The sequence below is a fragment of the Lacerta agilis genome, chromosome 17 (genome assembly GCF_009819535.1).
Source record: "Lacerta agilis isolate rLacAgi1 chromosome 17, rLacAgi1.pri, whole genome shotgun sequence".
Classification (NCBI taxonomy): domain Eukaryota; kingdom Metazoa; phylum Chordata; class Lepidosauria; order Squamata; family Lacertidae; genus Lacerta; species Lacerta agilis.
This window is the reverse complement of record NC_046328.1, coordinates 36,526,228-36,554,037: the sequence shown is the minus strand read 5'-3', so window position 1 is coordinate 36,554,037 and position 27,810 is coordinate 36,526,228. Positions and strand designations below refer to the sequence as shown.

General features: G+C 48.0%; 1 long non-coding RNA gene across 1 annotated transcript; it reads right to left on the bottom strand.

The window, feature by feature from the left end:
* Positions 1-6: 6 nt before the first annotated feature.
* LOC117061746 lies at positions 7-27,810 on the bottom strand. The gene is made up of 2 exons (XR_004428135.1): positions 27,602-27,810; positions 7-189 (listed from the first exon to the last, which is right to left on the bottom strand). It is a non-coding gene; the product is annotated as an uncharacterized LOC117061746 (long non-coding RNA).

The window sequence follows — 27,810 nt, the reverse complement described above, 5'->3', positions numbered from 1 at the left end:
CTCTCCCCCCCCCACCACCACTGCAGGGTCCAGAAGATTCACACGACGGCCTCCGAGATCATTTCGCGAGCTGAGACGATTCCGCCGTTCCGGAGAAAAGACGCTGGCGGAGATTTGCGGAGTTCCTCCCCGTGCCCTGACAGTGAGGCAGAAGCAAATAGGGCTCCTCGGACGTTGTTTGAAGTCTACCTTTGGGGAAGGGAGGAAAGAAAAGAGCGTCATTTAGAAGATTTTTTAATATTCCTTAAGAACATGAAGGTGTCAGAAGAGGGGTCTGGATCAGCCCAGCATCCTGGTCTCATAGCAGCCATTATACCAGTGTTTTTTCAACCACTGTTCCGCGCACACTAGTGTGCCGCGAGATGTTGCCTGGTGTGCCGTGGGAAAAATTGAAAAATTACTTTATATATAGTCAATATAGGCACAGAGTTAAATTTTTAACATTTTCTAATGGTGGTGTGCCTCGTGATTTTTTTCATGAGAACAAGTGTGCCTTTGCCCAAAAAAGGTTGAAAACACTGCATTATACGGACAGGAAGGGGGAAATGGGTCACTGGTCTGATCCTGCAGCAAGGCTCTTCTTCTTTTTATATGAAGGGCTGCCCCCCCCCCCGGTTGAATCGCTCAGAAACCCCGCCCACCCTTGGCGAATCCAGGGTCCTGTTGAGGAACGACAGATCGGCCATGGGGGGCTGAGCTCTGACTTCCTGCAAATCCTGCGCTGGCAAATCCCCCAATGGGAGCTGCGTGATGACAGCATTACATTCTATGTATATAGGAAGAAACTGCAAACAGCATCAGCTATGAGTATTAGGATCGCAGAGGCTGTGGGTTTTTTTTTTTTGCCAATTAATTTGAATTTCAAAGATTTTTAAAAATGTAATTTCAAATTTAGTACAGTTTAAAAGATTTTTATAAGTTGTTTCCCCCCTGATGGTTTCCATTCCCACCCTTTCCTGCTGTGTTATACAACATACTTTTATCTATTACATTTTCCCTTCATTACAATTAATTATTCCTTTATTCTTCCCCCTTTTAAAAATTCATCGTCGATTTCCCATCCGCTGCCATGTTCGATCCTGTTCGCACTTCCGTGGTCTTTATTATTTTTCCAGATACTCCAAAGAAAGTTTCCAAACTTCCATAAAGCTTTCATATTTCAATCTCTTAATTATTATACTGTCTCTTTTGTCATGTCCAAGGTTTACTAACCCTTTCCTGCCCTGTTTTGGTCCTGAGGGGGGGATTCTCTTTTGGGGGATAGACTGCTAATATGACTTTCCTTTCCTTTTCTTAAAAGGATACCTTCTTACTGAAGGCATTGCGAAGCAGATCGCCCCACAAGTTCCCTTCCAGGAAGATCAGACCCAACAGTTGAAGACCTCCTGTTTTTCTGGTCGAATCGACTGCTCTTTGCAGATAACAGGAAACCGAGAGTTTCCATAGAACCAGACTGGAGTCACTTCTTTTTTCTTACAAAAAAAAAAAGAACTCTAAATGAAAAAAGACGCCACTTCCTCATTTTGAAAGTGTTGCCACAGAGAGAGACTCACCGAGGGTCACTGGCTCTGGGGCTTGGATTTCTCAAGCTTTTGCGGCCGCCTGCGTCACACGACGGGCCGGAAAGTCATAACACAACTGCTTTGCAATCTGATGTGTGTTTACTGAAAATTAAGCCCACTGAGCTCACCAGAGCTTGCTCTGCGTCGGATCCCAGCCTTGCAAATAATTATTTTAAAAACCCATTTTTTATACAGAGGTCACACTCACACATTTTGAGCACTAGCGGCTTTGTCGTGCTGGCCACATGACCCGGAAGCTGTACGCCGGCTCCCTCGGCCAGTAACGCGAGATGAGCGCCGCAACCCCAGAGTCGGACGCGACTGGACCTAATGGTCAGGGGTCCCTTTACCTAATTGCAACACTTAAGGAGCCATGGTTCCTCCCTGCAAAGAATCTTGGGAACTGTAGCTGACCCACTACAGAGCTGCGGTTCCCGGAGCCCTTAAGGAAAACTACGTTCCAGGAATATTTGTGGGAAGCCATGTGGTCGGTTGGTTAGAGAGTGTTCTGGTGGGAGGACATTTCAGGCCCCCCCCCTATTTCCTAGCAGTTTTATTTTTGTTTAAACAAAGAAGGATATGGCCGGGGGGGGGAACCGACCCAAGGTAGGAAACAATCATTGCAAGAAGACCCCCAAGTCGGAACTTAGTGAATTTCTAGCCGACTTTAGAGAAGAGGTTGGTAATGATGAAAGAAATCAAAGAGAGAATTGACAATATACCGTAGCTGCACAGGATGGCAACGCTCTGCCTCCGCAGTTGGGAGGCAGTGTTGCTTCTGAATTACCATTTGCTGGAAGCCAAAGGAGGGGAGGCGCTGTGGTCTAAACCACAGAGCCTAGGGCTTGCTGAACAGAAGGTCGGCGGTTCGAATCCCCGCAACGGGGTGAGCTCCCGTTGCTCGGTCCCTGCTCCTGCCAACGTAGCAGTTTGAAAGCATGTCAAAGTGCAAGTAGATAAATAGGTACCACTCCGGCGGGAAGGTAAACGGCGTTTCCGTGCGCTGCTCTGGTTCGCCAGAAGCGGCTTAGTCATGCTGGCCACATGACCTGGAAGCTGTACGCCGGCTCCCTCATCTCGGCCAATAAAACGAGATGAGCGCTGCAACCCCAGAGTCGTCCACACTGGACCTTATGGTCAGGGATCCCTTTACCTTTACCTAAAGGAGGGAGAGTTGCTCTTGTGCTCGGATCCTGCTTTCGGGCTTCCCATTGGCGCATCTGGCTAGTCACAGGATGCTAAACTAGCTGGGTCCCCATTGGCCATATCCAACCGGCTCTTTCTTACATTCCGGTGGAACCTCCATGTCCAGAGGCAGTCTATCTAGATTTCTAGGTGGTTAGGGGCAATTGACCACAGAGGAACAGGATACCGGACTAGATGGGCCCCTTTTGGCCTGATCTGGCAAAATGCTCTTCTGAGGCTTCTTATCCTAACTTCTCTGCGCTTTAGTAACCGAAGGCAGAGGGAAGGAGTTTCCAACGGGGGTTTCGCAAAGCGGAATTAAGAAGAGATTTTTTAAAAGGCATCATTTTAGCAAACCGCCAGATCGACGCGGCGGGGAAGGCCCGACCAGCCCCCAAGACTGTCTGCTGTGGGATCAGCCAGACAGGAACAATGCGCGGCCTTCATCCCTCCGGCGGGGCTTGCCGGCAGCCGCTGCGGCTGGATCACCAGGGTTCCTGTCTGTTTGCCAAAGGATGACGGAGGCACCGGGACAGAGTCATGGAGCAAATTGCTGTTTTTGCAAGCGGAGAAAAGCCTCGTCAGGAGGAAGGAAAAAACTGACTCAGCAAAGAGTCTCCGCTCTTTTCCTGGGACAAGAGAACATTCTCTCGGTGGGCTTCTCCTTGAGAAACATCCCTTTCCCTCAAACAGGTTTCAATCCGATTAGGAAACGGAAGCCGCGGTTCAACGGAGGTGTGGACATAAGACGAGACCCGCAGCTGGGTCAGGCCAAAGGAGGTCTGCCCTGTCCCGCTCCTTCCTCACAAATATGTCCTAAGACCTCAGGAATCCAGATAGACTGCCTCTGCATCTGGAGGTTTCATACGAACACCATAGGAACCCTGCAGCTGGAGCAGGTCGGTAGGCAGTAATGCTTCTGAATAGCGGTTTATGGAAATCACCGGGGGGGGGGCGGGACACACTAGTGCTCGAATCCTGCATGCACGTTCTCCCCCACAGGCATCTGTCTGGCCGCTCTGGGAACAGAGATGCCCACACACCCCTTGGCCTGATCCTGCAGGCTCTGCTTATGTTCTTAAGGCGGCAACACAGAGGACCGTGGGAAGAGTCTATCCTGCACCAGGGAGGTTAGGCTTGCCAAATCAGGCATCTGGCTTCCAACCCATCAGACACCCCCAGGAAGCAAGCAAGCTCTCCCTTATTACCCGTCCCCAGAAATACCGGTAGTTATATTCAACAGTAGACTACTCCTGTACATGGAGGCTCCATTTGCTTCTCGAAGCCAACAGCTGGCAGTAGACCGACCTACGCATGCAGGATTTTCCTTGACAGATCAGACCAACATGGGGCCGTTATGCCCAGCCTCCTGCTCCTGATAGAGGACAGCAAGTTACTTCTTGGAAACTTATAAGCAGGGCAGAGAGGAAGCAGCCCCCACGCTCTGTTTCCCCTCTCCTTTTTCTCCGGGGCCTGGTATCCTCTCTTCCTCCTCCAGAAATTTCTCTCACCCGCTTTTAAGGCTACCCAAGCCTACTTCAAGTCTTCCGGCCGCGTAAGATCCATAAATTCAAATTAATTGCACGGGGAGGACATGACGCAGGGCGAACCATCAGGTACACACCACCCAGGAGACCGTAGTAAGGTGGAAACGCCCCTAACTGTGTGACAAAGCCGGAAAAACAAAGGTATAATTGGTTTTATACATCGTGGTGTAGTGGCCAGAACCTGGGAGACCAGAGTTCAAATCCTGCCACGCAGCCATGAAACTCACTGGGTGCGGCCCCAGGGACTAGTCTGTCTCTCAGCCTAGCCTACCTCACAGAGCGGCTGTAAGGATATAAATTGGCAGAGGGGAGAACTGTGGGGAACGATGTGATATAAGTGTTAATGTTGTTGTTGTTGATATCATAATCATCATAATTTCTCGCCCACCTTTTTCTCCCAGGAGCTCAGGGTGGTGTTCACGATTCTCCATATTTTATATTATCAAGCATAGAACAAAATCCTCCCAGAAAACAGGTGTGAAATATTCAAGCAGGGAGAGAAGAGAGAGAGGGAGGGAGGGAGGGCCAGAGACATCAGCAATACATTCCAGACTTTTGACACAGAGTGGTAACCTCGGAAGTCGAACAGAATCCGTTCCGGAAGTCCATTCGACTTCCAAAATGTTCGGAAACCAAGGCGCGGCTTCCGATTGGCCGCAGGAAGCTCCTGCGGCCAATCGGAAGCCGTGACGGACGTTCGGGTTCCAAAGAATGTTCGCAAACCGGAACGCTGACTTCCGGGTTTGCACAAAAAAATAATATAAAAAAATCCTTCCAGTAGCACCTTAGAGACCAACTAAGTTTGTTCTTGGTATGAGCTTTCGTGTGCATGCACAATTCTTCAGATCCGTTGGACTCACAGGCGTTGGCGAACCAAAGTACGACTGTAATAGAAATTACAGGTCTGTAAGAAGAAAATTGGCACGGATTTCCCGTTTCTCCAGGTGATGAGCTGCCTTTCCAGAAAACCTTAGTCTGTGAAGCTCTGCAAATATTTCGCCTTTATTGTTTTAACCACAGCCATTTAGATAGGCCACGGTGGGTGGATGGGTGGGTGGAGATCTATTTCGCCCAACATTTATTCCCCACAACAATGCTGCAGAGTAGACTAGGTTGAGAGGCAGGCTGGTCCAAGGCCACCCACAGAGCACAACACACAACAACAACAACAACAACAAACAACAAACAACAACAACGGGTGCCACATAAAACCCGATTTACTTTTGTAAGGGAATCGGTCTTTTTAATGTGGCAGCGCCTACGGAACTCCCCACCTCTTGATATCAAGGCAGGTGTCTTCGCTGCACTCTTTTCGGTGCCTGCTAAAAAGGTTTTTATTGAGACGAGCCTCCCCAGACATGGAGAATGTGTATAAGAGACACAAATCCAGATTATTATATTATTATTAATAATAATATAATTTATTTATTATTTATTCCCTGTCCACTCTGTAGAATCTTTCAAGGAGGACTGGAAGCTTTTTCAAGCCTATTTAAAATATACAGTAATTTCCCATATGTGAAATCCACAGCGGGTTTGAAAGTTTAAGAAAAAACAGCAGAATATTTTAAGAAACCCATTAAAGAGGATGAAACTGGATATGGTGGGATTTTAAGACACAATTGTATGTAATCGTGATTATAAATATGGGGGGGGAGGAAGACATTAGTATGGCAGAATAAAGAAAACCATTGAGTGATAAAATGTAAATTTGAACCTTGAAATAAAGAAAAAGAAATCTGAAAAAAAATGCGGGTGTATGTTTTGATCTGTTTTTATTTTATGGCTGATTTTATTTTTTGAATGTTCTGAAGGTTTTTTTAAAAATTTTTTTACTGATAATTCTATTGTTTATTACTTTTGTAAACTGCTTTGAGGGCTGTTGTTCCTGCAGTCGAGTGCTGTATGCATTTTATGAAATGAAATAAATAAAACACAACACATATTAAGACTATAAGAAAACAAATCACAACTTCTCACTCCCCTGACTCCCTCCCTCTAGGGACAGTCATTTGTCCAGAGTTTTGCAAATATTTGATTCCTTGATTCCTGCATTGCAGGGGGTTGGACTAGATGGCCCTTGGGTTCCCTTTCCGAGTCTACAATTGTGTGATTCTCTGATTCTAAAACCCCGCACCTCCAAGCTGCAGCAATTTCGGGCTAACCAGAAGAGACAGCTGGAAGGCTGAAACTCCCCTTGCCGCAGCGGCTATATATATCTGTTTGAAATATTTGCAGTCCACCTTTCTGGGTCACGCCAGAGGGGCCTCCCAAAATACCCGGCTTGTCATCAAACGAACCCTTAAAATACCAACGAACCAGTAAAACCTTCAGCCACCCAGCACGTTAAACCTAAAATCAAAACAAATGATTGCAGCTAAAACTGGCACCAAAGAAAGAACAGGGGGCATGTTGAGACGGAGGAGGAAGGAAGCGCCGAATGGCGAAGGGTTGTGGCTCGGTGGCGTGCAGGAAGATTTGGGTTCGAACCCCAGTGGCATCTCCAGGTGGGGCTGGGGGGGGGGACCCCAGCTGCTGCCAATCAGTGTAGACAGTACTGTATTAGACAGGCCAAGGGTCTGATTCTGTACAGGTTTCCTAAGCTGAGGTTGCAAAACCACCCCAGGGGCTGAGCATCGTGTCGGTGACAACCCAGGCGCTGTCCAATCAGTGCTGCCTGCTGTGTTGGGTTTTGCTTCGGAATAGCGGCAAACATCTCAAAGAAAGGAAAGGAAAAAGTGGATTTTGACATCAGGTGCCATGAGAACACTTCCAAGCTTATCTATGAGACATAGAGATTAGATATAGATAGATAAGATAGATAGATAGATAGATAGATAGATAGATAGAGATAGATAGATAGATATAGATAGATATATAGATAGATAGATATATAGATAGATAGATAGATAGATAGATGATAGATGATAGAGATAGATTAGATAGATAGATAGATACAGTGAGGGGGGAAGTATTTGACCCCCTGCTAAATTTGCCCGTTTGCCCTCTGACGAAAAAATGACCAGTCCATAACTTTAATGGTAGGTTTGTTGTAGCCGTGAGAGACAGAATAACAGGAAAAACCCCAGAAACCCAGAAGACAAAAGTCAGAGATTGATGTGCATTATGAGTGAAATAAGTAAAAGATGATTTTGTACTTGGTGGCAAAACCCTCGTTGGCAATTACAGAGGTCAGACGTTTCTCGCAGGTGGCCACCAGGTTTGCCCACATCTCAGGAGGTATTTCGCCCCACTCCTCTTTGCAGATCCTCTCCAAGTCAGTAAGATTTCAAGGCTGATGTGTAGCTACTCGAACCTTCAGCTCCCTCAACATATACTTTCCTCCCTCACTGTAGATAGATAGAGGATAGATAGAGAGTCTTGAATCTTTGTAAACTCCCTTCCCATTCACTTCAGCCAGCCAACTTTGGCTCCTGCTAAAACATTTTCGTTCTGGCAAGACTACTCAGGTGTGTAGAACGTTGACGTGTGTTTTAAGCTGTTTCTGGCTTGTTGGTTTTAATTATTGTTCAAATGTTTTTAACCACTAACTCCATTGTTTTATTAATAATTTATTTTTCCGGGAAACCGCTTTGAGTTTGTTGTTTTGAGCAAGCAAGCGGCATACAATTTTTTATTTTTTTTACAAAATCAATCAATAAATCTGGACTCTGACTCACAAGGGCCAGTCCCAGATGATGGGAGAAGCTCTAGCTATATCTGGAGGAAGAGAAGCAAGGAGGTCAGCAGGTAGGTGGATCGAATCATAGAATTGTAGGGTTGGGCCTCATGGGTGTTCCAGTCCAGCCCCCTGCATGCCTCACGGCTAAAGAATCCTTGAAAGATGGCCATCCAAACTCTGTTTAATGACCTCCAACGAAGGAGAGTGCACCAGCTTCCGAGTGTCCGTTCCACTCTCAAACAGCCCTTGCCATCGGAAAGTTCTTCCTAATGTTTAGTTGAAATCTCCTTGGGTCTTCAGTCTTTGACCCACAGGGCCAACCCCGGGCTCAGCGGGAAACAAAACCATGCCATTTGCACATGCCAAAGACACCCATGCCACTATTCGTCGTGTCCGCCTCTTCGTGACCCCATACCGACCAGAGCACACCATGCCCTCCTGTCTTCCATTTCCTCCTGCAGTTTTGGTCAGACTCATGTGGTCGCTTCTATAACCTGTCCAACCATCTCACCTCCTGTCGTCCCCTTCTCCTTGTGCCCTCCATCTTTCCCAACATCAGGGTCTTTTCCAGGGATCTTCTCTTCTCATGAGGCAGCCAAAGTATTGGAGCCTCAACTTCATGATCTGGCCTTCCAGTGAGCACTCAGGGCTGATTTCCTTCAGAATGGATAGGTTTGATCTTCTTGCAGCCCATGGGAGTCTCCTCCAGCACCATAATTCAAAGCATCAATTCTTCGGCGATCAGTCCTTTATGGTCCAGCTCTCACTTCCATACATCACTACCGGGAAAACCACAGCTTAAACTATACGGACCTTTGTCGCAAGGTGATGGCTCTGCTTTTTAGGATGCTGTCTAGGTTTTGTCATTGCTTTTCTCCCAAGAAGCAGGCGTCTTTTAATTTCGTGACTGCTGTCACCTTCTGAAGTGATCATGGAGCCCAGAAAGTAAAATCTCTCAGATGATACATGAAGGAATTAAATGATTGCTTGTGCAGGCATTTATTCCACCAGCCGCCTCTCCAAAAAGTCCCACCTGTCCTCGTTTCAGGGAGGAGAAATAACTGCCGTGTTTACAGTGAGGCAGGGAAGGATGTCTCCGACCTGCCCTGGCACGACCTGCCTCCCCAGGCAAAAAGCCAGCCCTCCTGGCCCAAACTGGCTCACCTTCCTGCCTCAGCCTGCTCACCTCTGACTCATCTCTCCACCTGGACTGGGTGGGGCGGCAGAAATAAATAGGAAGGAACCTGAGAAGTGGGAAGCCAGGCGGGCTTTTTTTGGAGGCAGGAATTATGTGGCGAAAGAGCAGTTGCGTAGCCACACCTGCCACCTGCGTCAGGTGTGCAGGGCTGGCGATGTCGCTCTGGGGTCAGCTGCGAGATCTACAACCTCTCCTAGACAATGACAGTTCTCTTTCTCAAGCTCTGGGAGGAAGACCTTTCGTTGCCTACAGACAGCCACCAATCTTAAACAACTCCTCGCCCACAATAATACAACAACAGGACTCAACATGGACACTGGTACCAGAGCCTGCATAAACCCAGATGCCAACTTGCTGCCACATAAACCCGGACAACACCATTACTGGCCCCAAAACATCAAACTACCATCTCAGGTCTATTTAATTGCTCATCTTCCAACATTGTATGTTCCATCAAATGCCAACAGTGCGCTCAGCTCAGCTCTCTATATGGACAAACAGGCCAAACCCTACCCCAAAGGATAAATGGACATAATCTGATATCAGGAATCACAAAACAGAGAAACCAGCAGGAGAACACTTCAGTCTCCCAGGACATTCTATACAAGATCTCAAAGTAGCTGTCTTACTGCAAAGGAATTTCAGAAATAGACTGGAAAGAGAAGTTGCTGAATTGCAACTCATTACCAAACTTAAAACCATGGAGAGACCTGGTCTGAACAAAGACATTGGATTCTTATCTCATTATACATGACAAAGCTATCTTTAGCCATCTCACCCCTTGCTTTTTCCTGTAAGACCACTGCAGTCGTTAACAGTCATCAACAGGTTTTCCACACCCATCCCAATCACCCATTCCCGCCCCCCTTCTGAGTAATACCCCTCCTCTCTCTCTCACTATATAAAGGGTCTGGTGACTTCTGTTTCAGTGTATCTGAAGAAGTGTGCATGCACACGAAAGCTCATACCCAGAACAAACTTAGTTGGTCTCTAAGGTGCTACTGGAAGTATTTTTTTATTTTTTATTTTTCATTTTGTTTTGACTATGCAGACCAACACGGCTACCTACTTGTAATTAAAAAAATAAAAAATACATTTCAATGGGTGTATATTCTGAGGAGGATTTGGTTGACACAACTGTGTGAGTGTGCTTGTATGAGATATATACCGGTAGATACATACACACACACACATACAGATATACAGAGAGATAACTAGTTTTATATACATATAGATATATATCAGTATGTATATAACATGTGTTTATTATTATTCCTTAACATATATGCTGCTTGAAGCCAAAACAGGCCTCTGAACCTACCGTTAACAGACTAAAAACCAATTAAGTAAAGCTCAAAATATAAACGTCCCTAATTAAAACCCACGATAAAAAGCAATCTCATTACAGTGTAAAAATAAACACCAGTCATTACAACATGTGGCAATAACAATAATAATTAAAATCCCCTATTAAAATGACGCAGCATTTGAAAGAGGAGACTCGGCTTGAGAGGTTAGCCCAGGACAATGGGGGGCCGCACATTCTCCTGGGGCGACATTCTGGGGGCCGCATTCCGGCCAGGGAGCCAGAGATTTTGATACACCGTCCCTTCTCTCTCGCACACAAACACCCCTCCATCCTCCGCTAGCGAAAGCAAGAACCATCTTCAAGAATTCAAAAGCACATCCTGGTCTGGGAGCCAGTGTGGTGTAGTGGTTAAGAGTGGTAGACTCGTAATCTGGTGAACCGGGTTCGCGTCTCCGCTCCTCCACATGCAGTTATATCAAATCCAAACTCTTCTCTTCTACCCAAGGAGGGCACGAAGAGGACTGCAAAAGGAAAGTAATTTGGGGAGATTCCCCAAATCTCTTCCTGGCATGGTGACTGGCACCCATTGGGCTGATGGGTGGGGAGGCAGGGAGCCTGGCAGTCGGGGCAACAGCGGGCAGAGCCACCCATTCTACTTTGGCCCGACCCCTTCCTCCCTGCTGACTTCCAGAAGGGGGGCAACGCTGAGCAGAGAGGAGGAAACTGGCAAGCGGGGACACCCCCAAAACTGGTTGTCAGTAGGACGGCAAGCGAGGGCCGGCAGAGGGCTGACCAAAGCTGGTGGGGCAGTGCGACCTAGTGGTTAAGAGTGTCGGACCAGGATCTGGGTTCAAATCCCCGCTCAGCCACGAAGCACACCAAGGTGACCTAGGGGCTATCGCTGCCTCTCAGCCTTACCTACCTCACAGGTTTTGTCGAGAGGATTAAAGGTTTTCATTAAAATTATGTCCCGCTTTCACCAGCTTTCACTGTTTAAATTGGGGTGGGGCCGAGTAGCACCTCAAGCCCCTCGGAGAAAAAGGCAGGACGAAAATAAATCAGGCGGCCCCTTTTCGCTTGGCCAACTGCACGCCCTCCACAGAGACACCCCGCCCAAAGAGGGGGCCAGGAAACCCAGCGGCTGATATTTCGCTTCCTTAACCTCGGCTGCCCCCCCTCCTCTTTCTTTTTTCTTTTTTAAAAAAACAAATCTCCGGTGGCTTCGCTCTCGGAAGGGATCGAGTGTCGGACAAAAACAGGATGTGCACAGAGTCGGCGGGGAGACTCACGTCCAGGGCGAGCTGGGCGCCTGCAAGGAAAGCGGGACTGAGCACCCAGCAGTTTGGGGCTGGGGGGGGGTTGGACAGGTTGGACTTATGGGGCAGAGGCCCTTGGCCCTGTGGGCAGGTGAGAAGCCTGGGAACTCAGCAGCGGAACAACATCAGGTGCTGTCCAACGAGGGCCGAGTCTGCACAGCTGTAGGGGGAAAGGGCTGTGTGGCTCAGTGGCTAGAGCAGCTGCTTGGCATGCAGAAGGTTCGATCCGCCACTGGCTTCTCCAGGTAGGGCTTGGAGGGAGTTGTTGTTTTGTTGTTGTCTCGTTCAGTTGTGTCCGACTCTTCGTGACCCCATGGACCAGAGCATGCCAGGCACGCCTATCCTCCACTGCCTCCCGCAGTTTGGCCAAACTCATGCCAGTCACTTCGAGAACACTGTCCACCATCTCGTCCTCTGTCGTCCCCTTCTCCTTGTGCCCTCCGTCTTTCCCAACATCAGGGTCTTTTCTAGGGAGTCTTCTCTTCTCATGAGGTGGCCAAAGTACTGGAGACTCAACTTCAGGATCTGCCCTTCCAGTGAGCACTCAGGGCCGATTTCCTTGAGAATGGATAGGTTTGATCTTCTTGCAGTCCATGGGACTCTCAAGAGTCTCTTCCAGCACCATAATTCAAAAGCATCAATTCTTCGGTGATCAGCCTTCTTTATGGTCCAGCTCTCACTTCCGTACATTACTACTTTGTCCATGGAGTTTTCTTGGCAGGGGTACTGGAGTGGGTTGCCAGTTCCTCCTCCAGGTGGATCACGTTTGGTCCAAACTCTCCACTATGACCTGTCCATCTTGACCTGTCCATAGCTTCCCTGAGTAATTCAAGCCCCTTCGCCACGACAAGGCAGTGATCCATGAAGAGCCCTGTCCAAATCCTAGGAGAGCCGCTGCTGCCAGCCAGTGTGCAGTCAATACAGAGGTGGCTTATGGCTCCGTAGAAAGCACTTCCTCAGTTCCTGCCTAGATCAGCCCTTGTCTCACAACCGTGAGGACTAGAATCTTCCTGTTGGTTTTAAAGGAAGCTCCGTAGCATCAACAGGAGACCCCGGGGGCATTCCCTGGCGTCTGCAGTAGAGCTGGGAATGCCCTCATCTTTGGAAACCCCAGGGAATCCACTGCCTATCGATCCCGAGCTCTGTGGACTGATTTTGTAACTTGGCGTGAGCATCTTCCTGTTTAAACCAGCCCATGAGGACTGGCACCTTACTTTCGTGCTTTAAGAAAGGGGCATAGCTCCGTGGCAGAGCGCGGAGCAAAGTCCTGGGTCCTATCCCTGGAAATCCCAAGCGGGGTTGGGAATGTCCATTGCCCAAAACCCCGGAGAGCGGCTGGGATGACCAGCGGCCCAGATTTTGCCCCCAATTTGAAAATAAATTGGTCAGTGGAGTCTTTCGCCCTTTATAGTAAAGTGGAGCCGATCTAAAAACCACAGGCCGGCCGACACTCACGTGTTAGAAGTGAGGGCTTCTTTTTGTTTCCTTACCTCCAAGAGTTATGCTTCTAGTCCTCATGACACCGGGGAACAAAACCATTTGTAAAAACCCGAGTGGCAGCTGGAGGTCAACACAGGTGCCAGGCCCCTTTGGCCACCCAACCCCTACCTGGGGATCGAACCTGAGACCTTCGGCGTTCCACCAGTTAGTTACAGTCCTCCCCCCCCCCCTAAAACCAAAATATTCCTAGTCCTCGTGGTTATGATTAAAGAGCTTACTTAAACAGGAAGCTGCCTGTTAATGTAGCCCAACATTGTGCACACGGGCTGGCAGAGGCTCTCTGGGAGTCTCTGCCGGCCCTACCTAGTGATGCTTTGGGGGACTGACCCTGGCACCTTCTGCATGCCAAGCAGCTGATCCGCCTGCTTCTTTTCCCTGGCACGGTGACACCCTACCTCCTCAAAAGGCAAGCGAGCCTCAGGACACCCCACCCTCCCTTACTTTCTGTTTTGAGCTGTTGCTACACAGCAGCTGTGGGTAAACTGCAGAGAGAGAGAGAGAGGAGAGAGAGAGAGAGAGAGAGAGGAATCAGCCGTTGCTCAAGAGAGGGCAGGAAGGAACAGAGGTTCTTGCAAGGCGGGCCTCCTTATCTGCAGTAAGTCTGTGCAGGGAAAGTGTTCAGGCCGGCACAGCCGTTCCTACGGATTGGCCTCTGCGTGGCTCCGGGTCACCCAGCTAAGCAGGTCACTGGCCAGAGAGAATGAGAGCCTATGAATAGCCCTGCTGCTGGATCAGGCCAAAGCGGAGGCCTATCCAGCCGGGCATCCTGTTCTCCCATTGGTCAAACCTAAGAGCCTAGGGATCCAGATAGATCGCCTCTGCACCTGGAGGTTCCACAAGCACCTAAGAAGAGCCCTGTGGCTGGATTGGGCAGCCAAAGGTCACTGCCTCCTCCTGCGGCAGCGAGTCCCACAGTTTAACGGCAAAGGAGCCCTGCCCGTCGGCTTCCCTGGGTGCATCTGTAGGGGTGCCATAGGGGGAGAATCATAGAATCCTAGAGTTGGAAGAGACCCCAAGGGCCATCCAGTCCAACCCCCTGCCAAGCAGGAAACCCATCAAAGCATTCCTGACAGATGGCTGTCAAGCCTCCGCTTAAAGGCCTCCAAAGAAGGAGACTCCACCACACTCCTTGGCAGCAAATTCCACTGTCGGACAGCTCTTACTGTCAGGAAGTTCTTCCTAATGTTTAGGTGGAATCTTCTTTCTTGTAGTTTGAATCCATTGCCCTGTGTCCGCTTCTCTGGAGCAGCAGAAAACAACCTTTCACCCTCCTCTACATGACATCCCTTTATATATTTGAACATGGCTATCATATCACCCCTTAACCTTCTCTTCTCCAGGCTAAACATACCCAGCTCCCTAAGCCGTTCCTCATAAGGCATCGTTTCCAGGCCTTTGACCTTTGATTTTGGTTGCCCTCTTCTGGACACCTTCCAGCTTGTCAGTATCCTCCTTGAACTGTGGTGCCCAGAACTGGACACAGTATTCCAGGTGAGGTCTGACCAGAGCGGAATACAGTGGTACTATTACTTCCCTCGATCTGGACGCTATACTATTGATGCAGCCCAGAATTGCATTGGCTTTTTTAGCTGCTGCATCAAAGGTCAGAAGAAGCTGACCTTTGGGTCTGATCCAGAGGGTCTCCTCCTGGGTTCCTTTAATCCTGCACTGAGAGGATATCCTTGGGAGTTTGGCTAGCAGCACCATCGCACCGGGGTTTCTGGAGTTTGCATCCATGATGGGTTGATGGGTAAACAGCGGCTGCTTGACCGGAAAGGGTTTGCAAAGGTCTGGCAGGGGGCGGTTCTGCCGTGTCCCCATTCCGAAGATGCCCACAGCCGGTCATCGAGTAGAAGGTCAGTTGGCTTGAGTCCAGAGCTGTCTGGAGCTCTGGTTTCTTTGACCGGGTATCGTGGGATACCTTCTGCTTGTCCCCAAAACTCCTCTGCCCTCTTCTGTAATGCTCAGCGGTGCTGCAGATGTGTGCATGTTCTCTGCAGATCTCCAAATTGACTCCTTTTGCAAGACACCAACAGACCCCAGCCAGCCATGCCCCTCCTTTCAGATGAAGAGTTTGGAAGAAGAAGAGTTTGGATTTGATATCCTGCTTTATCACTACCCGAAGGAGTCTCAAAGCGGCTAACAGTCTCCTTTCCCTTCCTCCCCCACAACAAACCCTCTGTGAGGTGAGTGGAGATGACACTGAATGAAGCCGAATGTGGGAAGATTCAGAGGAGAGAGAGAGAGAACGTCCTTCTTCCTGCAGAGTGGAACTGTGGAACTCCCTGCCACAGGAGGCAGTGACGGCCACCGACTTGGACGGTTTTAAAAGAATTGGCAAATTCGTGGAGGGGAGAGGACTGGAAATCGCAGGAGGGGGGAGCGTTTTTGTTGCTCAGATCCTGCAAAAGGATTTCCCACAAGCACCTGGTGGACCCTGGGAGGAGAGGATATTGGACTAGATGGTCCAATGGTCTGATCCAGAAGCAAGGCTCTTCTGAGGTTCATATAGAACCTTCAGCTCCAGAGGCAGTCTATCTAGTCCTCCAGGTTCTTAGGGGTATTTGGCCACGGTAATAACAGGACACTGGACTAGATGGGCCCCCTTTGGCCTGACCCAGCTGTAGGGCTCTCCTGATGTTCTTACGCACATGTAACTGTGTGTCTGTGTGCGTGGCGCGACAGAATTTAGACGCAAGATAAACCGGAACGTTTGAGGGGTGAAAAGCAACCAGATTTTAAGCAGCAAGAGATGAGAGAAACACCAAGTGGAAACGAAGCGGTCTGTCCACCTGGAAACTTTTGCAAGTGCAAAGAGGATTGAGAGTAAGATCACATCTGTTTTAGCGAGACTAAATCAAAATTTGAAATTGAAATATTAAATAGTGACTTTAAAGTACTTGCTAAGATGTACAAGATGCTGTTGGAATGGAACCTGAAGGATGAAGAAGTAAAGTCGGTGATGATTCATTGGGCAAAGGACTTTGGACATAACATCATCTTAGAAGACTGGGAAAAACTTTGGAAGGAAGGAATGAAATTTACGGCATGTACATCAATAAAAGAAAATATGTTAAAAATGATGTATAGATGGCATATTACCCCAGTTAAACTAGCAAATGTATAGTCTGATAATAAGTGTTGGAAATGTAAGGAAAGTGTCGGTACCTTTTATCATATGTGGTGGGAGTGCAAGAAGGTGAGGGCATATTGGGACATGATATATCATGAGTTGAGAAAAATGTTGAAATATAATTTTGCTTAAAAACCTGAAGCCTTTCTACTAGGTATTGTAGGTACAGACATTAAAAAACAGGATGTTAAACTTTTCCAATAAGCAGTGACTGCAGCTAGGATTTGCTAGCACAAAGGCGGAAACAGGAAGAAATACCGACAAAAGAAGATTGGACAGTGAAATTAATGGAATATGCAGAACTGGACAAAATGACGGGAAGAATCTGGGAACAGCGGGACCAGAAATTCATCAAAGACTGGTTAAAGTTTACAAACTATTTGACAAATAATTCGCAGTTGAATACGCTAATAGGACTTCAAGAAGCTTTGTAGTTAATGTGTAGAAATATTTTTGTAATTATGGTAGAGTGAGTAAGAGATTTATGATAATGTAGGCAATGGTAGATCAAAGAAGTATAATATTAAGATATAATTCTGAATGCCATGTGGAACGTCTGAAGGAAGTCACGGCTATGATAGCCAAAATTGAAAAATGAATGTGAATGTATATTTTATTTTTTGTAGTAACTTAGTATAAAACAATAAAAAATATTTAAAAAGAGAGAGTAAGATCACACATACCATCAGGAGCACAAATACAAACACACAATTAAATGGATGCCCAGAGATCGCATCTCTCTTCCCCCCAAACTCCGGTGATTTTCCAAATCGCAGCCATTTCCTCTTTATCAATATCAAGAGATGAATAGATAGATAGATAGATAGATAGATAGATATATGATACAGACAGACAGACAGACCTTAAGGGAAAACAGATATACACAGTGATCCTTCCCACCGCACAATTAATTTTTGTCTGGGGAGGATGAGATCTTGAGAGCTGCAAACCGCAGATGGGGGCCTGGCCGAGGTTTTAAGATTCCAGTGACAGCACTGACCGAAAGCCGGTTTTCCGGCCAGACCCCAAGCACTTCTGCAAAGAAGTTATTTTGGGTTCTGTTGGTCACACGTGCCATCTGCGGTCTGGTCACAAGGTGCCTTGCTGCAGCTCACACGCCTTGCCGCCCCCTGACCCCACCCACCTCCTTTCTCCCTCGGCCTCGTGTGGACGGCTAGGAAAGAGGCCGAGATGAAGCCACGGAGGAGGGCAGGGCAATCGATGGGTACTGGCCACGGTTGCTATGCTCTTGCCTCCGTGGCCGAAAGACGTGGTCCTTCTTCTGCATCCCAGGGGCTAAGGGATCGCCAGGTGGGGAGAGTTGCTCTCGAGACCACTACCCCTGGATGCTAGCTGTCAAAATGAATCGTGGCGTTGGAAGGGACCCCCCGGGGTCATCCAGCCCAACCCCCTGCAATGCAGGAGCCAAGGCTAAAGAAGAAGCGTGGGCCAATTCACGGGGGAAGATGATCTGCCAGTGGGTATTAAGCCACATCCATGCCATGCCTTGAAAGCACATTTACAGCATCTGGAATCTCCCCGAAAAATTTGGAAACTGTGGATTAAGGGCGTAAATTAAGGGGTAAACTATGAACCATTGTGGCTCATAGCTATCGATAGCCTCCTCCCCTCCACAAATTTGTCCAGTCCTCTTTTAAAGCTGTCCAGTTGGTGCCCATCGCCGCCTCCTGTGGCAGGGAGTCCCACAGTTTAACTCTTGCGCTGCGTGAAGAAGGCTTCCTTGCACTTTGCCCCGACTCCCCCAGCAGTCGGCTTTGTCGTTATGTCCCCGGCTGCCCAGCCTAACCCGCCTAACAAAGGAGGACGTATCCGCAGACCAACCATGCATGCATTTTGATTTTCGGTTTGCACGAATCTGCAATGCAGACATCTCGGCAGAAAAGTCCTGATGCAATTAACCCTTCCCAAGGGGGGGGGGTGAGTCAGAGGCGGGCGTCTGCAGAGGCATCCCAGGCAAGACATCCGCCCGGCTTGCCTTGCATGCTCCAAACAAAGGGAGCCTTCATGGGGGGGGGCAGGTACAGGCTAGGAAGGGAAAGGGCCTTGAGAGAGAGAGAGAGACAGAGAGACAGAGAGAGAGAGAGAGCTTCCTTCTAGCAACAAAGGGAGGCCAAGTCACTCCGACAGCAATACTAAGCCGTGGTTTCATTGAAAGGGTTGCCTATCCTATCACCATCCCTGACGTAGCGTCTGGTGTGTTGGGACCAGGCCCTGGGTTGAAATCCTCCCTCAGCCATGAAGCTCTGGGGCCAGTCATGGCCTGAGCTACCTCACAGGGTCACGCTGAGGACAAGCCATGCGCACAACCACCTCCAAAATCCGCCTACGCCATCGAGAGCTCCTTGGAGGAAAGGCGGCGTAGTCGAACTGTGGAACTCCCTGCCACAGGAAGCACTGGGACGGCTTTAAAAGAGCAAATTCGCAAAGGAAAAGGCAACCGATTTGTGGCTCGGCTCTGCTTCCATAGACATACGACTCAAGAGAATTGGAAGGGACCGTAAGGGTCATCTTGCCCAACCCCTTGAAATGCAGGGTTTCCTTCGGGTATAGGGCATTATAGAATATATATATATATTTGGCCGAAAGTGGGGCTCAAACCCACATCCCTGAGATTGAGAGTCTCATGCTTTACAGATGGAGCTGTCCCAGTCCCAATTCAAAGTCCTGGCAAATGCAATGGGGCTTACTCGCAGGTAAGCGGGTTAGGATTGTGGTCTAAGCAATGAAGCAGATAGTCACAAAATCATAGAATTGTCTGGCTAGGAGGGACCCCAGGGGTCTGGCCAAATGTGGTATTAGTTCCTCTCTGGATACTATACTTCAGTTGATAAGAGTCTAGAATTGCATTAGCTACGGTATTTTTGCTGCTGCATCACACCATCGGCTCATGCTAAGCTTGTGTTCTACCAAGATCCCTAGTTCCTTTCTGCAAGTCTTGCTGGCAAGCCAGGCCCCCTATTTGCGCTGATTTGCTTCTTCTTCTTCTTCTCTCTTCTTCTTCTTCTTCTTCTTCTTCTTCTTATTATTATTTTACCCCCGCCATCTGGCTGGGTTTCCCCAGCCACTCTGTGTGGCTTCCAACAGAAAACTAAATGAAATAGTCTATTAAACATTAAAAACTTCCCTAAACAGGGCTGCCTTCAGATGTCTTCTAAAAGTCTGGTAATTGTTTTTCTCTTACACATCTGGTGAGAGGACGCTCCACAGAGCGGGTGCCACTACCGAGAAGGCCCTCTGCCTGGTTCCCTGTAGCTTTGCTTCTTGCAGTGAGGGAACCGCCAGAAGGCCCTCGGAGCTGGACCTCAGTGTCCGGGCAGAACGATGGGATGGAGACGCTCCTTCAGGTATACTGGACCGAGGCCGTTTAGGGCTTTCAAGGTCAGCACCAACACTTTGAATTGTGCTCGGAAACGTACTGGGAGCCAATGTAGGTCTCTCAGGACCGGTGTTATGAGGTCTTGGCGTCCGCTCCCAGTCATCAGTCTAGCTGCCGCATTCTGGATTAGTTGTAGTTTCCGGGTCACCTTCAAAGGTAGCCCCACATAGAGTGCATTGCAGTAGTCCAAGCGAGAGATAACTAGAGCATGCACCACTCTGGCGAGACAGTCTGCAGGCAGGTAGGTCTCAGCCTGCGTACCAGATGGAGCTGGTACACAGCCGCCCTGGACGCAGAATTCACCTGCGCTCCTCCATGGACAGCTGTGAGTCCAAAATGACTCCCAGGCTGCACACCTGGTCCTTCAGGGGCACAGTTACCCCACTCAGGACCAGGGAGTCCTCCACACCTGCCTGCCCCCTGTCCCCCAAAAACAGTACTTCTGTCTTGTCAGGATTCAACCTCAGGATCTCGCCTCTGCCATCCAATCGCTCAGATGCCCTTGTGCACCTCACTCTGTCTCCTCCACTCCTCCTCCCTGAGATCTCGGGGGGGGGGGTCTATAATACTGACCTATTCCTATGGGGCGGCTGTAAGAAACGAATGAGATACAAGGCCCTGAAGCACAGCACAAAACACTCCGCAAGGTGAAGGGACTCTTGAATGTGTAGCCAGGATTTATTTTGGGGGTAATAATAATAATAATAATAATAATATAATAATAAAATAATAATTTATTATTTATACCCCACCCATCTGGCTGGGTTTCCCCAGCCACTCTGGGCGGCTTCCAACAGAACACTAAATGCAATAATCTATTAACATTTAAAGCCTCCGTAAACAGGGCTGCCTTCAGATATCTTCTAAAATTCTGGTAGTTGTTTTTCTCTTTGACATCTGGTGGAGGGCGTTCCACAGGGCGGTGCCACTACCGAGAAGGTAGTGCAGGTTTTATGTTAGGGGGTGCAGAACTGTATTATCTGAGACGCAACTGGTCAGTTCATTAAGTATTTTTATTTATTTATTTGGTGGGGGGGCAGCTGCCCCGCCCCTACACCCATAGTGCTCAGACACCTAACTGTTCAGGGACACAAGGAGCAGCAACGGAATGTTTGCGGCCCAGACTCAGCGAGGGAAGGGAATGCTGTTGGTTTGGTTGGGATGAAGATGACTAGCCAAGACCTTGAGGGAGAGGAGATTTGAAGCCACAGGGAAGGGCGAGGGTTGGAAAATCTGGTGTTGATGGGGTTCCCAGAGCGGGAAGCCTTGGGACATGTAGGATGTTTAGAAGTGGGGAATGAGAGAGGATGGTTTACAGCCAAGAAACAGAATTTCACAGATGGATTTACTACACTTGGGCAAAAAAAATGAAAGGCACAAATTACAGGATGGGTGACACCTGGCTTGAGAGCAGTACATGTGAAAAGGATCTAGGAGTCTTGGTAGACCATAAACTTGACATGAGTTAACAGTGTGATGCAGCAGCTAAAAAAGCCAATGCAATTCTGGGCTGCATCAATAGGAGTATAGCATCTAGATCAAGGGAAGTAATAGTTCCACTGTATTCTGCTCTGGTCAGACCCACCTGGAATACTGTGTCCAGTTCTGGGCACCACAGTTCAAGAAGGATACTGACAAGCTGGAACGTGTCCAGAGGAGGGCAACCAAAATGGTCCAAGGCCTGGAAACGATGCCTTATGAGGAACGGCTTAGGGAGCTGGGTATGTTTAGCCTGGAGAAGAGAAGGTTAAGGGGTGATCTGATAGCCATGTTCAAATATATAAAAGGATGTATAGAGGAGGGTGAAAGGTTGTTTTCTGCTGCTCCGAGAAGCGGACACGGGGCAATGGATTCAAACTACAAGAAAGAAGATTCCACCTAAACATTAGGAAGAACTTCCTGACAGTAAGAGCTGTCCGACAGTGGAATTTGCTGCCAAGGAGTGTGGTGGAGTCTCCTTCTTTGGAGGTTTTAAGCAGAGGCTTGACAGCCATCTGTCAGGAATGCTTTGATGGTGTTTCCTGCTTGGCAGGGGGTTGGACTGGATGGCCCTTGTGGTCTCTTCCAACTCTAGGATTCTATGATTCTATGATTTGAACTGCCCCAGTCCATTCCTTAGCCACATTATGACTGGCTTAAATCCAGCCCAGGTGTCACACTGGGATTCCCACTGAAGCTAGCAGAGGGAGGGCCCTGTGTTTGAACCCAAACATTCAAAGCAAGACAGGCAGACTTTAAATCGAGGCGATTAGAATCACAATTTCAAAGTCAGCCAGGGATTGCTGGCTGCAGAGGACAGGCCCATTCAAACCCAGCGGCTCCCAAGGGAATCCTTAACTCTCCACCCTGCAAATGTTCCGGTTTATTTTCTGTTCCGCATTTGTTGCACTGTTAACAGAAGCGCACCGCTCCGAACAGCCAAAACGCCATGAAATACTGTGAGATTATCAAAGAATGTTGGAAGGTTCAAGACGGAGAAAAGGAAGACCTTCATGTACCACAACGTGGAACTCACTGCCACATGAGGCAGTGATGGCCAACAACCTAGATGGCTTTAAAGGGAGCTGGACAAATTCCTGGAGGGGGAAGGCTATCAGTGCTGGGAGGGCTCTGCCCTGCCTCCACTGTTGAAGGCATTAATACATGGGTAGGCAAACTAAGGCCCGGGGGCTGGATGCGGCCCAATCGCCTTCTCAATCTGGCCCAGACGGTCTGGAATCAGCATGTTTTTACATGAGTAGAATGTGTGCTTTTATTTAAAATGCATCTCTGGGTTATTTGTGGGGCATAGGAATTCATTCATTTTCCCCAAAATATAGTCTGGCCCCCCACAAGGTCTGAGGGACAGTGGACCGGCCCCCTGCTGAAAAGGTTTGCTGACCCCTGATTAATGCTTCTGAATCCCAGTTGCTGGAAACCTCAGGAGGGGAGGGGGCTCCCCAGATTGTGGGCTTCCCACTGGGGGTGTCTGGTTGGCCATTGCAAGAACAGAATGCTGGACTAGATGGGCCATTGGCCTGATCCGCAGGCCTCTTCCTCCTGTATGTTCTCTAAAGTCTTATTCATTTCCTGGCACACAAATATGCAAGGTTCACAAATGTGCCTCTTAATAACAGTGTGTGCATTTACTGAAACGGCTAACTGGTGCTATGATCCACACACACACACACACACATTTTTCAGGGGGCAGCAGCGTTTGAAATCCCCCAGACGCACTTTGCAACTAGCACGGGTCCAATTGCGACCACTTGGAGATTTCTGGGCGCCAGGCTGGCGAATGGCCTCTCTAGCCAGTTAAGCAGAAAAGACGATTTATTTATTGCATTTACCGTATATTCTGCCTTTTTCTCCAAGGAGTACATGGTTCACTCACCTCCTCAGTTAATCCCTACGACGACCCTGTAAGGTAGGTTGAGAGGCTGTGACTGACTCCAAGGCAACCCAGGGAGCTTCATGGCGGAGTGCGGGATTCGAACCCGGATCTCCCAGTTCCCAGTCGGACACTGTGACCACTACACCACCCAGGCTTCCTACAGTACTTCTGCTATGGGGCAGCTATATAAATCAAGGAGGCAAATAAATATGGGGAAAGCAAAATGTCGCGTAGAGCTGACATATTTTCCTTGAATTTGTTCTATTCTGGATTGCGTTATCTGGCGCTTAAATGTGTTGCAAACCACTTCTGAGATTTGTTTTTCTTTAAAATATAAATCGGTATAGGAATAGGAATAGGAATAGGAATAATTTATTATTGGCCAAGTACATTTTCCAACATACTTGGAATTTGTTTCGGCTACATTGCAATGTAAACATACAGACACTGTTCCTCTCACAATACAAAGAAGCAAGGAAACCCCACCCATATTTTACCTCCCCTTAAGCTATACAACTACGAATTTAACAATTTATTGGCACAAGGGAAAAAACTATTCTTGTGCCTGGCCGATTTTGTATATGAAGTCCTGTAGCGACGTCCAGATGGAAGTAAATCGAGCAGATGATGACCGGGATGTAAAGGATCTGCTACAATTCTCTCTGCTCTCTTCCTAACTCGGGTAGCATAAATTGTCTCTATTGAAGGCAAGCTAACACCAATTATCCTTTCTGCAATTCTTACAGCTCGTTGGAGCTTTTTCTTGTCTATCTTGGAGGCTGTACCGTACCAAGCTGTTATAGAATTACAGATAAAAGTTTCAAGGATGCCTCTGTAGAATTGGATCAACACTTCCTGGGACAATTTAAATTTCCTTAGTTGACGCAGGAAATACAGCCTCTGGTGGACCTTTTTAATAATACTATTGATGTTCATTGACCAATTTAAGTTATAAGTATTTATAGAGCCCAGGAACTTAAAGGACTCTACTATTACAACCATATTACCAAGTATCGAAAGTGGTTGCATAACGGAAGAGTGCCTTCTGAAATCAATTACCATTTCTACTGTCTTTTGGATATTTAGTACCAAATTATTTTCGGTGCACCACAAAACAAGATGGTCTACTTCCCGCCTATACACAGATTCATCGTATAGAAATGAAATAAACAAGTTCATGGCAAAATAAAAACGGCGCCTAGGCATTTCATTGTGGCAACTGTAACCTAGGTTTAGGGTGCCATTTTGGCAATTAGCATATATATATATATATATCTGAGTTTCTAACGCTGGCAGAGAGATCCGTCATATCCCCCCCTCCATGTCATTTCCACTCCAAGCCCTAACAGGCCCCTGACTTGTCTGCTGAGAAATCCTTCAAGCCGGTTGACCTCGCGTCATGGGCGTGGGATTCAGAGGAGAGGAGAAAGATCTAGGAAGCAGCGGCTGGGGGTTGGGGAGCGGAATGGGGCGGCTTTTTTGGGGCGAGGGATGCAGATAGAGGAGACAGGAAATCTCTGAGGACTTTGCTCAGGTGGGGTAGAAATTGTTACCGAAGCAGCTATTTCCTTCTTCACGTGGGTAAAATGAAACTAAAGTACCGTACTAAACGTCTTTTTCAATACGGAGGCCACAGCTGAGAGGATATTGAGAGAGAGCCCCCCCCAAAAAAGCTCAGGAATGCAGTAATTTGGGGTGCCTGCAGAGGGGAGGGAGAGGGAACCCCCTTCCCTTTCATTTTGGGGCACAGAACAGATTTTTTTTTGTAGCTGCTGGCTGGAAGAGTTGTGCAGCTAAGATAAAAGTTTTGCATTTTAAGCACTCATCTCTCCAATTTCTCTTCCCTTTCCCCTCCTCTCAACACCTTCTGTTTATATATATATTTATCTAGGCGTAAATACTGTTTTTATCTGCCTACTGCAAACGGCTCGTTTCTCTTTAAAAAAACAGCAACGCCACCCAAATCAACAACGCAACCTCTTCGTAGGCCTGTTTGCTCAGGAGGGAAGTGCAATGGAGTTCAGTGAGGTTTCCTTCCCCACCCAAGAAAGCTTGCACGGGGATAGCACTGTTAAAATATTCTTAGGATGGTGTGCAGACATTGGTGGGGGGTGTAAAGATAGTCAAAGAATCCCCCCCCCCAAAAAAACTCCACACACATTGCATGGGATGTGAATCCGAAAGGGTTTTGGATTCTACAAAAATGCGCACCTGACAATGGTTCATTTCCATCTAAAAGATGAAATTGATAGCGTTCTGTAGTGGTTAGAGCGTCAGGCTTAGGACCTGGGAGAGAGCAAGGGTTCAAATCCTCCCACTTGGCCACATGGAGATCACTGGGTGTGACCTTTTGGGGGGCCAGTCCCTGCCTCCCTCAGACTAGCCTACCTCAGAGGGTTGTTGTGGGGATTAAATGGGGGGACGGACACCATGCATGCCACTTTAAAGATAAAAGGTGTTCTACAAACGCAATAAATAAACATGTTTTTTTAAAAGGAAATATTGATAGTTGAAGACTTCCACATTGATCCACACTTGGGATGTGCATTTGAAACAATGTGTTGGATGTTGCAAAAACTGTGTGTGTAGTTGCCTATGAAAAAAAACACATCAATACCTCCCTCCCAGAGTTTCAGAAACAATTATAATCTCACAAGAAGGAGAGCTATAAAATGTGGCCCGACTTCAGAGCTAGGAATCAGACCTGAAAAGCCCTTGTCTTTCTCTGTCACACAGACGCAACAACACAGAAAAAGCCTGTTTCTTTCTTCTGACTTGAATGAGTCAAATCTAGAGAAAGGAAATGGGTTGGGGCAAGTGGGGGGAAGAGGAGGAGGAGAAGAAGAAATGGGTAGAGTGGAGGGAGGGAAATCTTTTCACATGGTTTTGTAAGAGCCTGTAAGAAGCTTTGTGAAGTGGCTACTGTTTCTTTTAAAAAGTACAAATATATATATTTGGCTCCCTTTGTTAGAGAGAGGCCTCAAATCTTGCTGAACTCCCCGGGGTTTCAAGAGCGAGCTACAAATCCTGATGTACAAAGCTGCGGGGATCAGATCTTGGCCCCCTCCAAACCCCCATTCCTCAAAAACTCAGGGTTACAGCTGATGGGAAAAGGGGCGCTGAGGTTGTCTGAGCTCCCCCAAAATCCAAAACCGCTTACCGGCGGAGTTGTGGCGCTTTCCCAAAAGGCCACATGAAGAGCCCATGGGCCTAATGTGAAGTGGGCCAGTTTTGCAGAAATTGTGATGTTTTCAGCCCACGCTTTGCTGAGCTATGGGGTTTCAACCTTCCCTCCCCACCCACCTGCCCCACCCGCTCCCCACGGTGACAAAACCCGCTGTTGGTTGCAGCAACTTTAGGAAAGGGTTTAACCATTCAAATTTTTTGCAGAGGCCTTTTCTTTCTTTAGGAGCATGAAGGAGCCTTGGGCCGAGTAATCCCACCCCCCTAGGAAAAGTGTGTGTGTGTGTGTGTGTGGTGGAGGTCAAGGATCTAATGTTGCTTTTATGGACGAAAAAAATTATTATGACCGGCCAACAACAGACAGTGGAAAATCCAGAAATATGTTTCAAATAAGGGGCGGGGGTAGAATGAGAGGCAGACAGAGACTTCCTCCCCTCTTTTTTCCTTTCTGTTGGTGGTTCAGTTTTTTAAAAAACTTTTTCAAAATGTGTCATGGGGTTAAGAGAGAGAGAGAGAGAACATGAGAACTTTGCTAAAGGGTTTAGCCAACCGGCTTTCCAAAAACAAAAAAAAACCTCTCGGGAAAGGACGCTGAGAGATTTTTTTAACACCCATTTTTTTTCTGAATCAATGGGACTCAGAGTTTCCTTTGGTTAAAAAAAAGAAGAACAAGAAATCCCAACTTGGGAGAGGCTAGGGAAGGACACGCCATCTCTCAAGGTCTGAAGCGAAAGCGGGTTTAAAAGAAAATGGAAAGGCATTTCGTAAAATAAACACGGAGGGCCACACAGCGCCGAAGTTTGCCCTACTCAGAGTAGACCCCTTGAAACGAACGTCTAGACCCCGGCCCCTCGATTTCATCGGGTCTCCTCTCGAGTAGGACCGGGTTGGCTTCAACCGCCCTAAGTTTGCGAGTTTCCTGCAGTTTCGCGAAAGCGATCCTCTACAAAAGGCGGATTATTTATGACAAAAGCACGGGTGGCAGACCCAGTTCCTCGGCTGACTTTTGGGGGGAGGAGAAAAAATAAACTAGGGACAAGAATACACATTTGGGAGCATTTGAAGTAAGAGAGGAGGTCAGAGGCGTTTTACAAAACAGCAGAACCCGAAGCTCAGTTATCTGTCCCGCTAGTTGCCAGCGCGCACAGAAGGTCATGCGTGATACTGAGAAAAAAGTTTCCAAAGGCGGAGGGGATCCTTCTTAAGGCAGCCTTACCTGGTCTTCTTGGGGAGCGCGGCTCCTTCTCTTTCGACCCCCCTTCCTCTCTCGCCTCCAGCCAGTTCCCTGGCTCAGACTGGCATGGAAACTTTCCTTGGGAAATCCAGCCCCGCGCACGAGGTGTGGCTCTCTCCACCCCGCTGCGTGTGAGAAGGAGGAAACGCTCAGAAGGAGTTTCCACACACAGAAGAGACGCGCGCGCACAC